Consider the following 16,570-nt stretch of genomic DNA (forward strand, 5'->3'; position numbering starts at 1 on the left):
ATACAAGTGCATAACAGGGCATATGAGCTTCATGGAGATCATCAAAATCAGCACGTGTAGCAAGTAAAACAGGAGAGTGCAACTTGATTTCAGATTTAATAGGTGCGGCTGATGTTGATTTGACTTGTTGTGCAGTTTTAGCAGCCCTAGTAAGATCATCTTTCAAAATTTGGTCAGGGGTCATTGGATGTATAATTATTTTCTGGCCTTTAAACATGAAAGAATAATGATTTGAACGACCATGATGTAAACTATCAGTATCATATTGCCAAGGTCGACCTAATAACAAAGAGCATGCTTCCATAGGAATAACATCGCAATCAGCATAATCAGAATAAGTACCCAACGAAAAGGGGACACGTACCGAACGTGTTACCTTTATTTTACCACCATCATTAAGCCATTGAATGTGATACGGATGTGGATGTGTGCGAGTGGGCAAGGATAATTTCTCTACCAACGCTGTACTTGCCAAATTGTTGCAGCTGCCACTATCGATGATGATGCGAATCGACCGTTCGTGCACGACGCCCTTGGTATGGAATAGAGTGTGTCGCTGATTTTTTTCGGCCTGGGCAACCTGTGTGCTGAGAACACGCTGCACAACAAGACTCTCATACCTATCGGCGTCGATAGGATCAACGTGGACTTCCTCATTTTCTGCATGGTTAGTGGCAATCATAGCATGACTAGTTTCCTCAGAATCACTGGCTGAAGAGTACTCACCATTGTCACGTATAAGCAAGGTACGCTTGTTTGGGCAGTCCCGAATCATGTGCCCAAACCCTCTGCAACGATGGCACTGAATATCCCGTGTACGTCCTGTGGAAGAAGCGGCGCCTTTGGCAGGGGGCGCCACTGGCTTGGCCGGCCCTGTGCGCGATGTAGTGCTAGGCGTAGGAGGTGCAGGGCTGGAAGGAGTTGAGCTGTGTGTTGGACCCCGGCCTGCAAAAGAGTTAGTATATGTCTTTGATCGTCGTCCCTGCACTTCACGTTCAGCTTTGCAAGCATATTCAAACAATGTGGTTATATCAAAATAATCCTTATAATCAAGTATATCCTGAATTTCCCTGTTCAAACCACCACGAAAACGCGCCATAGCAGCGTCATCTGACTCAACCAAACCACAACGAAGCATACCCTTTTGCAACTCCTGGTAATATTCCTCAACAGATTGTGAACCTTGTTGAAAACGCTGCATTTTGTTAAGCAAATCACGAGCATAATAGGAAGGAACAAATCTGTGGCGCATGGCAGTTTTTAATTGGGTCCAAGTAATGACACTGTTAATGGGAAGTTTTTGTTTATACTCACGCCACCAAATTAAAGCAAAATCAGTAAATTCACTAATGGCAGCCTTCACTTGGCTATTAGCAGGAATATCATGGCATGAAAATTTCTGTTCTACCTCTAATTCCCAATCAAGATATGCAGCAGGATCATATTTACCATTAAAAGATGGAATTTTAAATTTAATCTTAGAAAATAAGTCATTAGGGGGATGACGAACCACACGACGTGCACGACCACGGCGATCTCCATCGTCCTGCTCAGTGTCACCGCCGTATTCCTGCTCCATCTTTGTGGTCAATGCATCAAGGCGTGCCAGGATGGTGTCGAGTGTGGTGCGAGTCGCCGTTTGAGCAAGGTCAAGTTGGTTGAAACGCTCGGTCGTCGAAGTGATCGTTGAATCAAGCCGTTCATGCATCGTCCTAATGTCAGCAGCAAGTCCATCAACTTGTCCCCTTACTTCCTGCAACTGGGCATCCACCATGTCGTGTGCTCCTGCCATAGTTAGCGCAAACACCAAAAGGAGAAAAACCAACGACAAAAACAGGGGTGTACTGCTCACAAGGCGCTCACACTAGTGCTGTTATCAAGTTCTTATCCGTTCTTACCAAGCCACAGTGGTGAACTGCAACCAACAGGTGGAACCGGTGAAAGATTGGATGAGCGATTGCGTGGAGAAACAGAAACCTGCTCGTCGTAGAAATATGTGGAGTTGTGGGTAGGCTGCACTCAAGTCAAGGATTAGCACGATCAAACAATAATGCAAAGTTGAATTATAGTGCAAAACACGAAACTATATTGCTGGCCACAGGTGCAAAGGATGGATGGATGGAAATAGCAGAATGGCAGTAACGTAAATATTGTACTAGTGATGCCAAAAAGGCACTAGTAGAAATCACAGGTGATTTTGTTTTTCTTTTTTGTATGATTTTTTTGATATTTTTCTCAGCACAAGAAGCAACAAGATAGGAGCTACACGAAGTTTCACCTAAAACAGATATCAGATGTGGTCTACAGAAAATCAGGAAGTTCTCTGAAAAGCGTGCGAGAACTTTGACGAATTTTTTTCTTTATTTTCCTGAATTTTTTTGACAATTTTGTCGAACCCCAAACAGACCGTAGGTTAGTTTGGCCGGCCTCAGAATGGTGTCAACTAGCTCCTGTAAAAATTTCAGATTTTTTTGGACACCCGAGCGAAAAGTTATGCCCGATTTACGGAAGGTACCTCAAGTTATGTTCTAGTGATGCGACCGGGATGATACAACCGTATCCTTTCTCCTTCGTTATCTTTTTTTTTTCTGTTTTTTTGACGTAACCGAAGGAGAAAAACAAGGAAGCGGCCGTTGACTCGGTTTGTTTTTTTTTTCTCTGTTTTTTTTTCGTAACCGAAGGAGAAAATCAAGGAAACGGCCGTTGACTCGGTTTGTTTTTTCTGTTTTTTTTGACGTAACCGAAGGAGAAAATTAAGGAAACGATGTTGACTCGGTTTGTGGCGTGATCAAACGGGAGATGGTGGCGGCGCTAGGGTTTGAATGGTGGAAGAACACAATGCAACCAGCAACAAATGACGCGAAAGCACACAAATTCAACAATGCAGATTATTGAAAGAAAGTGCGAGGCTCAAAAGGGTGCTGGGATAAGATCTAACCTGAATTTTTATGTGGTTTTGTGGACTGTAGGAAAAAAAAACGCTCGATAAACTCACCGATCAACCTGGAAATCTGATACCAATTGATGAAGCTGAGGTGCCCGATCTTTCGGCGAGTAGAGATAATTCCGATTTGGCGGAAGATGACCCTTGCGATCCGACTACGACGAGCAAGCCCGAGGCGCCAATGCAATCGCTGAACCAACTCCCTGTGGTTACCGACCTTGCTGATGCGAGATCGGCCTGATCACGAAGATCGTTTCCTGTGCGCAATCGAAGAACGAACAAGAACAAGATGCGAGCAATCTAATCTATTACTCGAGGGTGGAGTTCTGAATACACGAAGACAGCGCAGATTTGCGCGTGTTCGAGAGTAGCTAAGGCTAACGTAAAACAAAACTCAGGAAATAAAGGAGGCGCAGCTCCTGAATAAATAGAGAGGGGGCGCAGCCCCTAGGGGCGGCCAACCCTAGGTCGTCCATTATGGGCCGCAATTGGGCTGGTCGTCTATTCTTCCGGGCCTTCGTTCTTTAACAACATGATGTAGTTCAATTCTCTTGCACGGGCCCGAGTCACTGGCCCAGGTGGAAGGGGTGGCGCCTGGGCTGGAGAAGGTGCTGCTGGTGTAGATGTGCTCGTGTTGGTGTTGATGTCCGCATCAGCGTCGACTCCACCTTTGGCGGAATCCGACCCGGCCTCGAACGGCAACACGGTCGGAGGATCTCCACCTCGAAGGAACCTGTTGGCACCACGCCTGGGCCATCGTCGTCGGGGTCTCCTTCGGGAACCCAGCCCGAGCAGACGGGTCGGCCGGCCGCTCCGTAGCCTCAGCCAGCTGTCCCCTGAGGACATCAGCCCGGCTCGTGGCCTCGGCAACCCGACTCCGGGTTCGGTCCCGCCAGTGGACGGCCCAGCCAGGCTCCGGCCGACGAAGCTTCTTTTTGAGCCAACTCTGCCTCTGTCCGTGCTGGCACCGCTGCCTCCGGCTTTGGCTCATCGTAGAGCGGCCAAAGGTTCCTTTAACTAAGCAAGAGCAGCCTCGGGCGGCAAGGCCGACCGAGCCGAGGGACTCCTACGCCTCCGGGATACGGATACCTCACTCGTCACCTTCGCACGAGGCAACTCACACTTGGTTAAGCGGTTCAGCTAGCCGACAGGCAAGTCCTAGTGCTCGAAATGAGGACGAAACATGGCTTCACGCCAAAAATACATACATGTTTAGGCCTCGACAGCCACAATGAATAGACACCGGCACTCAAGGTGCCATTACAAATGGAACTCTGGTTCCGCCCCCACGGGTATGAACAACCTCCACATCGTAGAGCCTGCGGGGCGACAAACTCCTGGTGACTCGCCGACGACCTCTACAGTAGCAGCGATGGTCCCAGGACGGACGCTGCTGCTGGAAGGCTCTCGTTCGCGTCCCCACTCAAGGGACGAGAACCAGATATTAAAGCCAAAGAGCCGGAGGCCGGTCCGTAGGTGGCGCTGATGGTCTAGATGGTGTGCAAGCTTTCTCCAGCTGCCACCACCTCAGCACCGAAGGTGGCGACCACCTGTCCGCCAACACCGCACCAGCGAGCGCCGGCCGCCCCAAAGCGCACCGACAGGTCCTCACTCCCGTCCTCGCCACGAAAGCGAGGACAGAGGACGGAATGTTGCACCTTGGCTTGGCAGCAACAGTTCGCCTTCCCCGGCATGGCTGGAGGGCGCCTCCTCCACAGAGCTGGAGGATGGTTTCCACCCCCAGAAGCTGGAAGAAGAGGTGGCCCGCCGATCCGTGCGGGAGGTAGAGCTCCGGCTCGCATCGCTCTCCGCCCCAGCAAGGATGATGAAGATCCTTGAAGCTGAGGGCGGGGCACAGGTCGCAGCCCAGTTTGCTTCTCCCCACCATCAAACTGGTGGTCACCGTCTTGGGTGACCACCGGCGAGGGGATGCAACCGGGCTGCCTGATGAAAATCCTTGAAGCCGAGCGATGGCTGAAAGGTATCAACTTCCGTGAAGTTGCGTTGCTCCAATGACGACAAGATGGAAGAACCGTGGGCGCTCCCCATCCGGGGGCTCGGAAGGTGGAAGGGTGCGATGCACGAAGGGAGTGCGAAGACATGGTTGCCATCCAAGGGGGTCACCCTCCTTTTAAAAAGGCGACTCTCCCCACTTGCGTCCTCAGCCGTCGCGGGCTGAGTCTTCACCAACATGCTCCAAGATCCTCCCCCTACGACATGGGGGTTGGGTCCCACGCATCATGCAAGCTGGCCCAGGATAGAAGGAGCCAAACCGCCGCGCGCGGAGCGCACAACTGCCCAGCTGTTACAAGCACTCCTCCACTCTCGCCCAGACCAGCGGGTGAAAGGTCGGACCGCCATGCAGGCGACATGCAACCGTACCAAGGGGGCGCACCCTTTCGACTCCGACGCGTCCAGCATGGGGGCCCAGGCCCACACGTCATGTAACCAGCACGCCGGTTACTACGTGCGGGAAACTGCACCGCCACTTGCGCTAATACCGCACCTTCTCGACTGCGGAACCAGTGCCGCGACTCGAGGCGACCCTGCGCATGACCCAATAGTGCCAACCGAGCACATCGATCACGGGTCAGTCAGCCGCGGGGGAAGGCGCGACGGTCAATATGGCCAAAAATGGGCCGGCAGTAATGGCGGCGGCAGGCGGGCGGAAGCAGCGGTCAAGTCGTCTGCAGGCTCACGTCCTCTCCTGGGACAGCGAGAGAGCCCTCTCCCACGCCGTGAAGACAACGCGCCCGTGTTCCGTTCCTCGAACGGCTTGCGCACGCACAACGGCTACCCCGCGAACCACTCGTCCCGTCGCATTAACTCTGCGGCAGGACAAGTGGCACCTTTGGCAGGCGAAGCAGGCGACGCTTCACCTCCGCCGTAATGACCGCGTCGAAAAAGGTGCGCCACGTCGTTCAAATTCATATCCCTTTTTCTCTTCCCCTTTCTCTCTCTTGCTACAGGGACCAGGAAAGGGGATACTCCGAAAGGGATCCTTCTTCGTGAAAGAAGCGGGCCCCGAGCCCCCTACTGATCAGAGGTTCGACGGCTGGCCCCTCGGAAGGGTTCGACAGCCGCCTCAGAGCACTCGGGCTACGAGCCCTCCTACTGATCAGAGGTTCGAAGGCTGGCCCCTCGGAATGGTTCGACAGCCGCCTCAGAGCACTCGGGCTCCGCGCCCACCACTGGTCAGAGGTTCGAAGGCTGGCCCCTCGGATGGGTTCAACAACCGCCTCAGGCCACTCGGGCTCCGCGCCCACTACTGATCAGGGGTTCGTAGGCTGGCCCCCGAAGGGTTCGACAGCCGCCTCAGAGCACGCAGAGCGAGGGATGACTCTGGGTACGTCCGATACATGGCCGAGGCTCGAGCTATGCTCCCGAGGTACCCTAGGACATTTCCGAGACCAGCAGGAGCGATTCTGTAACGGAATCCCATCAGAGGGAGGCATCGAGCCCTCGGACCCTATCAAACGGGACCGGGTCCGGCAAATCACCTGCAGGTACTTTTGGAGCGCGCCTCTGGGCCACTAGCCGACCCTTATCGAACGGGGCACGGGCGTCCACTCAGATCACCCCGCTAGCAACTCACTAGAGACACCATGTTCGGCGCCCTCCGAGGGCAACATGTCGCTTTCCCCCCTCCTCCTTGCGAAAAGGCGACGCAGGGGCATATAAAAAAGTCGAGTCTATCCTTGACCGTCCTCTCGCTCTGTGCGGAGGCTCGGGGGCTTCTCTCGCAAACCCGGCTACGACCAAACCGTTGACAGCGTCAACATACTAGCCCGAGAACTTGGAACCTGACTATGCACCCGGGCTACGGCCAGTTCGCATGAGGGAACAACCAGACCAGCCGAAGCATCACGAAATGCGCTAAGACCTCGAAGGAGTCAAACCACTCCTTCGAGGCCTCGGGGGCTACACCCTGCGGGTGCGCTCGCGCACCCACCGGAACGAAACGCAACCGAGAAAAGCCGGTCCCCTTGCAAAAAAGTGCGACAAAAGCCTCCAAGCGAGTATCAACACTTCCTTCGAGGCTCGAGGGCTACTGTCGGGGACCATAATTAGGGGTACCCCCAAGACTCCTAATCTCAGCTGGTAACCCCCATCAGCACAAAGCCGCAAAGGCCTGATGGGCGCGATTAAGGTCAAGGCTCAGTCCACTCAAGGGACACGATCTCGCCTCACCCGAGCCCAGCCTCGGGCAAAGGCAGCCGACCCCGGAGGACACACCTTCGGCTCGCCCGAGGCCCAGTCTTCACGGAGAAGCAACCTTGGCCAGATCGCCACGCCAACCGACCGTATCGCAGGAGCATTTAATGCAAGGATCGACTGACACCTTATCCTAACGCACGCTCTTCAGTCGACAGAGCCGAAGTGACCGCAGTCACTTCGCCGCTCCACTGACCGACCTGACAGGAAAACAGCGCCGCCTACGCCGCTCCGACTGCTGTGCCACTCGACAGAGTGAGGCTGACAGCAGCTAAGTCCAGCCTCGGGCGCCATAGGAAGCTCTGCCTCGCTCGACCCCAGGGCTCAGGCTCAAACTCGACGCCGGACGACCGACTCCGCCTCGCCCGACCCCAGGGCTCAGACTCAGCCTCGACCTCGGAAGACGGACTCCGCCTCGCCCGACCCCAGGGCTCGGACTCAGCCTCGACCTCGGAAGACAGACTCCGCCTCGCCCGACCCCAGGGCTCGGACTCAGCCTCGACCTCGGAAGACGGACTCCACCTCGCCCGACCCCAGGGCTCGGACTCAGCCTCGACCTCGGATGACGGTCTCCACCTCGCCCGACCCCAGGGCTCGAACTCAGCCTCGACCACGGACGACGTTCTCCGCCTCGCCCGACCCTCGGGCCCAGACTCGACCTCGACCTCGGAGGAGCCTCCGCCTCGCCCGACCTCGGGCTCGGACCGACCACGTCACAGGTGGGCCATCATTACCCTACCCCTAGCTAGCTCAGGCTACGAGGAACAAGACCGGCATCCCATCTGGCTCGCCCCGGTAAACGAGTAATGATGGCGCCCCGCGTGCTCCATGACGACGGTGGCTCTCAGCCCCTTACGGAAGCAAGGAGTCGTCAGCAAGGATCCGACAGCCCTGACAGCTGTCCTTCCACAGGGCCCAAGCGCTCCTCCGACGACCACGACATCACATGAACAGGGTGCCAAAACCTCTCCGACTGCCACGACGGCATGTACTTAGGGCTCTAGCTCCTCTCTGCTAGACATGTTAGCACACTGCTACACCCCCCATTGTACACTTGGACCCTCTCCTTACGCCTATAAAAGAAAGGTCCAGGGCTCTCGTACGAGAAGGTTGGCCACGCAGGAGAACGGGCTGGCGGACAGTCTCTCTCTCTCTCCCTCGCGGACGCTTGTAACCCCCTACTGCAAGCGCACCCGACCTGGGCGCAGGGCAACACGAAGGCCGCAGGTTTCCCCTTTTGCTGTTTCTCCCCCCTTCGTGCTCCGTCTCGCGCCGACCCATCTGGGCTGGGACACGCGGCGACAATTTACTCGTCGGTCCAGGGACCCCCCGGGGTCGAAACGTCGACAGCATGTGATCCGAACTGTTCAAAATTCACCAGGAAACGAAGATTCGATAATCCAAAAGTTTCTCGAACCTCATTTCAATTGCTTAGGTTATGGAAATAAATACGACACCAAACTCAAACTTTTGCGAGATGATTAAAATTTAATGTCCACGTTATTTACTGATATCCCGTGCTTAAATCCATATTCGCTGTTTACGGGAGATAAACACCTGGGGTGTTACACTTGGTACCCAATGATTTGTGCAACTCTGTCCAAAACTTGGCAACAAATTGTGGACCCCGATCCGACACGATGGTCTTGGGTACACTATGTAGACTTAGGATGCGAGCAATATACAACTTAGCATATGCAAGCACCGAATTGCTTTTGTTCACAGGCAGGAAATGAGCTAACTTGGTGAGACGATCCACAATCACCTAGATAGAATCGTACCCTCGTGAGGTTTTGGGTAAACCAACAATGAAGTCCATACTGATATCTTCCCACTTCAAGGTCGGAATGGGAAGGTTGTAATGGCCCGACAGATTTCAAATGGACGGCTTTCACTCGTTGACAAATGTCACACTTAGCCACATACCGAGCAATTTCTATTTTCATCTTAGTCCACCAAAACCTTTGCTTTAGATCTTGATACATCTTATTGCTTCCTGGGTGAATGGAATACCGAGACAAATGAGCTTCGTCCAGTATTTGTTGACACAATTCAGGTACCTTTGGAACTACCAAACGATTTTGGAACCAAAGAACACCATCTTCATCAATTCTAAAACATGTAGCTTTTCCTGCTTCAACTCGTTCCTTGATATGAGCTATACCCTTATTCACCTTTTGAGCATCAATAATTCGGCTTTGGATAGTTGATTCAAGAACAAGATTGGCTAAGGTTCCATGCCTTTCCATTTCCTGACACAAGGTGATAGTTAATGGCTTCACCGAAAGAAAATTACATTGGGACTTCCGGCTGAGAGCATCTGCCACGACATTAGCCTTGCCAGGATGGTAATGGACATCTAAATCATAGTCCTTGATCAACTCAAGCCATCTCCTTTGCCTCATATTTAGCTCAGACTGGGTAAAGATGTATTTCAGACTTTTATGATCAGTATATATGTGACATGTATTACCCAGCAGATAATGCCATCAAATCTTAAGTGCATGAATAACAGCAGCCAATTCGAGACCATGGGTTGGGTAATGCTCTTCATGACGCTTTAGCTTCCGAGATGCATAAGCAATCACTCAGCCTTCTTGCATAAGTACACACCCAATACCAATGCCCTAAGCATCACAATAAACATCAAACGCTTTCTCAATATTAGGCTGCGCCAATACTGGCGATGTAGTCATTAACTTCTTTAGTTCTTCAAAAAGCTTTGTTGCACTCAGATTACCACACAAATTTGACATGATTCTTGAGCAACTCAGTAATAGGTTTAGCTATCTTGGAGAAATCTGGAATAAAACGACGGTAATACCCTGCCATTCCAAGGAAACTTCAGACTCGGTGTACTGTAGTGGGTGGTTTCCATTCCAAAATGTCCTTGACTTTACTTGGGTTGACAGCAACACCTTCGGCGGACAAGATATGACCCAAGAATGGAAATGTGTCCAACCAAAATTCACATTTGCTCAACTTGGCATATAGTTGGTGTTCCCTTAGCCGCGTCAAAACGACACGCAAGTGCTCTGCATATTCTTCTTTGGTCTTGGAGTATATCAAGATGTCATCAATAAATACCACCACGAATTTGTCAAGTTCGAGCATGAACACTGAGTTCATCAAGTACATGAAATGATCTGGAGCATCGGTCAAACCAAAAGACATCACCAAATATTCATAGAGACCATATCGAGTAGTGAAAGCAGTCTTAGGAATATCTTCAGGTCCAATTCTTATCTGGTGATAACCTGATCTAAGATCAATCTTAGAGAACACTTTAGCTCCAAAAAGTTGATCAAACAACAAATCAATATGAGGGAGAGGATATTTGTTCTTAATGGTCACCTCGTTAAGTGGTCGGTAATCAACACATAACCAGAGTGTTTGATCCTTCTTTTTCACAAAAATAGCAGGACAACCCCAAGGTGGTGAACTTGGGTGAATGAACCCTTTGTTGAGCAAAGTCCTGCAATTGAGTCTTTAGTTCTGCTAATTCCTTAGGTGGCATTCTGTATGACCTTCTAGATATAGGTGTAGTACCTGGCTGTAATTCGATCACAAATTCCACATCCCTTTCTGGAGGCAAACCAGGCAAATCTTCGGGGAATACATCTAGAAACTCCCTAACAACAGGTATATCCTTCACCTCTTTAACAGTGACAGCACACACTTGTTCAACTGCTCTTTTCAAAGATGGCAACTAGATTAGCAACTTAGAATTGCCATCAGGTGAATCCAATTGCATTGTTCGTTGCAACGTATCAATAATAGCTCTATGTTGATGTAACCAATTCATAGCAAGGATAACATCAATTTCCTGATTCTTAAGGACGATTAAGTTAGTAGGGAAAATACATCCCTCCAAATTTATGGGTATTCTCTCCACCATTTCCTTACTATAGATACGACCTCCAGGGGATTGTATAAAAAAGTATCTTTTCCAATTTCCAATGGTAGCTGATGTTTGACAATAAAAGCTCTATTGATGAAGGTATGGGATGCGCTTGAATCGAATAGAGTCACCGCAGGATGATTGGCAACAGGAAATACACTCATCATAACAGGAGCACCCTCCGGAATAGCATGGGCATGAATAAGATTAACCTGTCCCCACATAGGTATAGCTCTACTCCTCTTTCTAGTATCTAGTCAGTTACACCGAGGTAACCTGATCAGCGACTGCGGCTTAGCCACTAATTTAGGGAAACGACAGTCTTGAGTAGAGTGTCCTGACTTTCCACAATTCTCGCATGAGTCAGTGTTGTCTAAGATATCTTTAGAAGGAATGTCTGGGATATCTGGCTTATGTGGAATGAAAGGAATGACAACCTGTTTTCACATGACTGTGGTGAGCTAGGCAGTTGGGGTGGAGAAAAACGAGGATAATAAACTTGTTGATAAAAAACCCTCCGACACTGTTTGATTTTACCAAATGATTCCTCTGCAAACTTCTTTCTTTTAGACTCCTGATGAAGCCGAATCTTGTTATCACCCAAAACAGCCTGACTGACCACCTCATTATATCTTTCAGCCAAACTGGTTGCCATCAAGCCCTGAAGTTTCTTGTTGAGGCCACGTAGGAAGTAGAACTTTTTCTTCTCATTGGTATTTACAAAATCCAAGATGTACTAGGATAGGCGAGTGAACCTCTCAAAATATTCCATTGCACTCTCTTCTTCGCCTTGCTTCAAATCTTAGAACTCATTGAATTTGATTTCCATCAGGGCTTTCGGAATATAATGCGTTCGAAATACCTCACGGAACTCAGCCAAGAAATTTGATGTCCCTCTGGTTGCAGCGCAAGGTATTCTGCCCACCAGGCCCCAGCTTGACCCTGGAGTTGTTGTGCTGCACACTAAGTTTTCTGAACGTCATCACAACAGATGAGTCCCAACTTCTGCTCAACGGTACAAAGCCAATCTTCTGCCTCCAACGGATCTTCTGCTCTAGAGAACACTGGCGGTTGCGTGCTAAGAAACTCTTTATAGAGGATAGCAGCATCAGAATCATGACGACCATACTGAGTTGATGTTGTAGGCTGGGCTATTTGCTGAAGAACAATGCTCACATTCACAAGCTGAGCTATAATATCATTCAAAGTTGATGTCGGAGATGGATTGGGTGTATCGATATTCCTTGGGAAGCACCAACACTAGGATCCTTTCTAGAACGAGTCCTCATTCTGCCAATTAAAAAGGCAACTTAGCTTTTAATCTTCACGAATAGGAAAGAGCAAGATAGAAAAGTAAAGATAGGTAGCATGAACAGGGTGGATAAAATACGCACTAAACGGTTACCTAGGGGGTTTAACTTAAAGTTGTATGTCATGATGCAGGCTCGTCCTATTCGTCGCACACATCTTGCCAACATATAGTGGCTATCACGTTCTATGGTGGTGGCATACCTACTCACTCCGTTATGAATCACTAGTCGCACTTTCCTAGTGTTTAGTTAGTGTACCTACAGAAATTTACATTACAGCCGAAACCCCATGATGCAAACATTCATTTGGTAACAATTTATACTCCATATATTGCTATATGGAGGCCAGTGTCCCAGGATCGAAACCTGGCTCCGATACCACGCTGTGACAATCCTCCCAAGTTATTAGGCCCACATGAACCAATCCTTGCCTTACTGGCCTCGGATGGCTATGCACGTGTACCGGGTAACTTAACAAGGCTATCAAGTTTGCCAACTGGAACTCATCATCCCAAGGATTTCCCACATAACAGGTATATTACAGTAATCACATTTGATACACACACATTGGAGATAGAGCGGACGACTTTTACAAAGTATACTTTACATTCCAGAACTCAAGTTTTACATGGTAGAAAGAGATGTATTTATTACAAGTCCTGATATTACTCGAAGTGCATAACTTATTACAATAATTGGAAGGGTGAAGCCTTTCCATAAGATATATACATAAACATTCTAAGCTTCAAGTCATCCACATGAAGTAACTAACCCAAAGATAAGGGAATAAAACTTCTCCTAGAAAAACAACAAGGGATAAAACCCTGAGTACACAATTACTTAGTAAGACTTACCCGACTAAAGAAAAGACTCTCAAGGGTATGCCGGCTTTTGGGAATCAAGGTAAATCTCATCAAAGTTCAAGGACTCATTTTGCAGAAAAGCTTACTAGAAGTGGGTCCTTAAGCCAAGTTTTATTTCACAAGTTAGTTTATTACCTGAATCTTCTAGCCTGAATCTAGCATTTTCCTAATCTATATCATTCACTTGACCTACACTAGGTTGCTTTGAAAATCCAAATTTTGTTTCGCTTGTTATCTACGATGAAGGGCAGTGATCCAGTCTTCATATCCGAGAAGTAACAGCGATCCGAATTAATTAATACCCAGCTGGGGATCTCCAACCACATGACATATGTTGCACTTAACCCTTGCATATGTCAACCATTCCCACGGATCCTCCACTACATGAACTAGTCTGCGCTACCCGGGAGCACATTACCCTACCATCCAACCTATTGCCAGGAGGATAACTGCTACTCCCACCATCTCCCACGCCCAGTGCGCGGTTGTCATTTCACGTATGGAATAGCCGGGTTCAGGCTTACCCATGACGAGGTATGTGGCCAGCTAAAAGTTCTGGTGCAAGTCAACTGCCTAAAATAGGTACGGTCCTTAATCGACATAAACGAAGACCCTACAACCAGACTCCGTTCTGGTGCAAGTCAACCGCCCAGACTCAAGTTTACTTATGCTATTTCTCAAAACATTTGGCACCTGACAAAGGGGCCATGCTTGGATAATGAATTTATCACTGCAGATGATGCCTTCATTATCCCAAGCAAATTTTCTTTTGGAAATTATGAGTCATAGATCAAAAACATTTTTTTAATCTATCTGCATGATTAAGCATCTCTAGCTTTTATAAAACAGGTGACAAGGTATGGTAATCAATTCTTTCAAGGAATGGTAATGCATCAAGTGTTTAATCAATCAGCTCCTATCACCTAATGCATCATATAAGTGATAAAATTTTATAAATACAAGGAAGGTGGAAAATGCACCGGGGCTTGCCTTGTTGCAGAAAAGATCCAAAAGCTTTCTACAGTTAGATGGGACTCCACCACTGGAGCAGACTCCTCTTCAAGAACCACTTCTTCTTGATTTTCAACTTCCTTTTCTGGGAGCTCTACACGAAATGATATGAATATGAATGCTTATGCTTTTGTAATTTGCTAAGAAGATGGCAAAATAACTCTTTAGACTATACCACAATCCATGGTCTTTTATGTAAACTTGTTTCTTCACCAACTAATTCCTTTCATCCACTAATCACACCACTACGATTGAAATGCACATCACAAAGCCCAAGCTGATGGTGTGAACCACAAGCCAGCTATAAACAATCGCGAACAATCTTTCCCGGGACATAAAACTATGCTACCGATTAATCCAAACACACACTCAACCACGCCAAGCACCAAGGTGCAATTACCCAATGACGCGAGTAAGTTCCACGGACACAAAGACATCGAGTTGGAGGACGGTGCTGCACTAAGGAGCTAGATAACGTACAACGGTGCAACGACGATGTCTTGATGGTGAGACAAGGACTCTAAAATGGATAGGAGGACTGGGTGCCCGGCAAGCTTGCACACCAGGGAGCGCGGCGAGCAGCGGCGTATGTCCAGATGCAGAGATGAGGGAGGTCGAGTAGAGAGAGACGCCGGTGGGCCGAAGCTGTAGGGGATAATGACGACAATAATACTAAGTACATGGTCGGCAGTTCCAAAAAAAATCTACGGCGAACCCGTGAGGCAGGCACTAGGGAAGACCGGTGCTGAGTGCTGTTGTTGCCTCGGCGACGATGAACGTGAGGTCGATGGCCGACGCAAGCCTACCACGACACACAGAATGGGCAGGGAGAAACTGAAGGCGACAGGTGCTAACGTCAGGGCACGATGGTGAACAGCAGCCGAGACCGGACCAAGGTGCAGGACATGGAGAGGACGACGTGCAGCCTGATCGGCGAACAGGTGAAGCTCGACCAAAGAGAGGGAGTGGAAGTGGAGGTCCAACATTGCGGCATGACCGCACAATTGATGCGCTTCGCTAAAACTACTGTTGTATGGGTTGCGCATGCCTGGCTGATGGCAGGAGACGGCTGTTGGACGGTAAAAGAGCTGGAGGCGAGTGGTGACTGGTGAGATCGATGGCCAGAAGAAGAAGGATGAGCAGTGAAAGAGACGTCCGCGATAAGAAAATCAGAGGGTGGCTGAAAGAGAAGAAGTGAGGCAAGCATTACAGGGAAGATGCTAGGGCCAGGAATACTCGTCGTTTATGGACCGAAAGGAGCAGGAAGTTGCACGTGGCTATCCTTATCACAGTGGAAGGAGCGCTATAGAGCCAGCACCAGTCGAGTTTGGATACGTGGCCGCGATGGAATGGCGCAAGCAAAACTGGCTTCAGTTAAGCGGCAAAAATTTGGATTTAGCGGTGTCCACACAGGAGGCAAGGCAGACACCAGCCGACGCGTAGCTTGAGCATGCACAGCGCCTCCCTAAAACTGAAACTAAGTTCCCAGCCGGCCTGACAGCCCAATTTCAAACGAATTTTACTCTGACAATTTCTCCGACAATTTCTAAGCAACATGTAAATCGTCCTTAATCAAAGTCGTACACTGATCGATGCTCTTTCACTTTGGTATAATAACCATGATGAAATTCTTCACGGATCCAACACAGGAGAGCGCCAAAGTTCGCTAGAAATCACTGAAACTCGACTTCAGTTTTCTGAATATGCCCATTGTATAGAACCGAACCACTCCTCCAAACTGAACATAGTTCAGTTTCAGATCCAAAACTGGACAGCACAAACTGAAGCACAAATTTCTCCTAGTTCCAAACAAATTCAGAGGTATATTGTTTAATAAAATTTGCTCCCCAACAATATCTCTCCCAGTTTGTTGTGCTGAAAATCGACCGCAAGTTTGCAGATTTGGAAGTTATAGGAGCCCGATGCTGAGAAGAGCAAACTGTTTCTGAACATTCAATGGACCGAACTGAACCTGAAATTGCAGCACTCTCCTTTTCTTCCAACTCTGAATTTTCTCGAGTTATCTTAGATCTTTCTAGGAACTGAAAGTTTTCTAAACATGAAATCTACTCCCCAACCATGGCACTGCCAGGTCACCACAACAATCCAAAGCTGAATTTACACAGAATAAAAGTTACACATGCTCAAAGTGAACCCAATCTACTGAATGTCGTTTTTAGTGAACTGAAAACAAGAAGCTGACAGGAAGCACTTTGGAGCAGATTTACTCCCAACTTTGTGTAGCACCGAGCTAAGCACCCCTAAGTAAAGTTGTTCACTAATACTTGGTCTCCAACTTTTCTATATAATCCATAGTCTAAAACCT

This window comes from Zea mays, chromosome 4 (genome assembly GCF_902167145.1).
Source record: "Zea mays cultivar B73 chromosome 4, Zm-B73-REFERENCE-NAM-5.0, whole genome shotgun sequence".
Classification (NCBI taxonomy): domain Eukaryota; kingdom Viridiplantae; phylum Streptophyta; class Magnoliopsida; order Poales; family Poaceae; genus Zea; species Zea mays.